The sequence below is a fragment of the Ictalurus punctatus genome, chromosome 23 (assembly GCF_001660625.3).
Source record: "Ictalurus punctatus breed USDA103 chromosome 23, Coco_2.0, whole genome shotgun sequence".
Classification (NCBI taxonomy): domain Eukaryota; kingdom Metazoa; phylum Chordata; class Actinopteri; order Siluriformes; family Ictaluridae; genus Ictalurus; species Ictalurus punctatus.
In genome coordinates, this window is record NC_030438.2 from 10,481,861 (window position 1) to 10,484,064 (window position 2,204).

The window sequence follows — 2,204 nt, forward strand, 5'->3', positions numbered from 1 at the left end:
CACTTACATTTTTTTTTCATCTGACCAGATAAGATTCCTCTTATCTGAGGAATAATTTGATCACCTGTAAACTTCAGTGTGGCTTTTTATGACTTGTTTGGAGTAGGGGCTTCTTTCTTGCATGACAGAATTTCAGGCCATGGCAATGTAGAACTCTCTTAATGGTGGATTACTTTGGTAGCTTATGCTTCCAACTGCTTCACCAGTTCTTTTGCTGATGTCATTTGGACCGAAATTTGTTCATCCATGGGGTTAATTTGTGCATCCTTCCTGAACAATGTACTGTCTGCATGGTCCCAAGATTTTTAGATTTGTTTACAATTCTATATACAGATGCTTACTGTGTCTTCAGTTATTTGGAAATTGGAGGAGCGGAGGTCTTGGTTCAGTTCCTTGGATTTTCCCATGGAATCAAGGGCAAAAAGGCACTGGCTCTAAAACAGGCCCTTAAATATAGCCATGGGTACACTATCAATTAGCTCCTAATTATGACAATTGGACAATCAGATGCTTCTAAAAGTCATTACATCAATTTCTGGAATATTCCAGACAGTTTAAAGAAACATTCGTTTTGGTGTGTACAGTGCATTCGGAAAGTATTCACAGCGCTTCACCTTTTCCACATTTTGTTATGTTACAGCCTTATTCCAAAATGGATTAAATTAATTATTTTCCTCAAAATTCTACAAACAATGCCCCATAATGACAACGTGAATGAAGTTTGTTTGAAATCTTTTCAAATTTATTAAAAATAAAAAACAAAAAAAAGCACATGTACATAAGTATTCACAGCCTTTGCCATGACACTCAAAATTGAGCTTAGGTGCATCCCGTTTCCACCATTCATACTTGAGATATTTCTACAACTTGATTGGAGTCCACCTGTGGTAAATTCAGTTGATTGGACATGATTTGGAAAGGCACACACCTGTCTATATAAGGTCCCACAGTTAACAATGCATGTCAGAGCACAAACCAAGCCATGAAGTCCAAGGAATTGTCTGTAGACCTCCGAGACAGGATTGTATCGAGGCACGGATCTGGGGAAGGGTACAGAAATATTTCTGCAGCACTGAAGGTCCCAATGAGCACAGTGGCCTCCATCATCCGTAAATGGAAGAAGTTTGGAACCACCAGGATTCTTCCTAGAGCTGACCGCCCAGCCAAACTGAGCGATCGGGGGAGAAGGGTCTTAGTCAGGGAGGTGACCAAAAACCCGATGGTCACTCTGACAGAGCGCCAGCGTGTCTCTGTGGAGAGAGGAGAACATTCCAGAAGAACAACCATTTCTGCAGCACTCCACCAATCAGGCCTGTATGGTAGAGTGGCCAGATGGAAGCCACTCCTCAGTAAAAGGCACATGACAGCCCACATGGAGTTTGCCAAAAGGCACCTGAAGGACTCTCAAAACAAAGATTGAGCTCTTTGGCCTGAATGGCAAGCATCATGTCTGGAGGAAACCAGGCACCAGTCATCACCTGGAAAATACCATCCCTACAATAAAGCATGATGGTGGCAGCATCATGTTGTGGGGATGTTTTTCAGCGGCAGGAACTGAGAGACTAGTCAGGATCGAGGGAAAGATGAATGCAGCAATGTACAGAGACTTCCTTGATGAAAACCTGCTGCAGAGCGCTCTGGACCTCAGACTGGGGCGAAGGTTCATCTTCCAACAGGACAACGACCCTAAGCACACAGCCAAGATAACAAAGGAGTGGTTACAGGACGACTCTGTGAATGTCCTTGAGTGGCCCAGCCAGAGCCCAGACTTGAACTCGATTGAACATCTCTGGAGAGATCTGAAAATGGCTGTGCACCGACGCTCCCCATCCAACCTGATGGAGCTTGAGAGGTATTGCAAAGAAGAATTGGAGAAACTGCCCAAAAATAGGTGTGCCAAGCTTGTAGAATCATACTCAAAAAGACTTGAGGCTGTAATTGGTGCCAAAGGGCTTCAAGTATTGAGCAAAGGCTGTGAATACTTATGTACATTTGCTTTTTTGTTTTTTATTTTTAATAAATTTGCAAAGATTTCAAGCAAACTTCTTTCACGTTGTCATTATGAGGTATTGTTTGTAGAATTTTGAGGAAAATAATGAATTTAATCCATTTTGGTATAAGGCTGTAACATAACAAAATGTGGAAAAAGTGAAGTGCTTTGAATACTTTCCGGACGCACTGTACACATTACTATCAAAATCAGT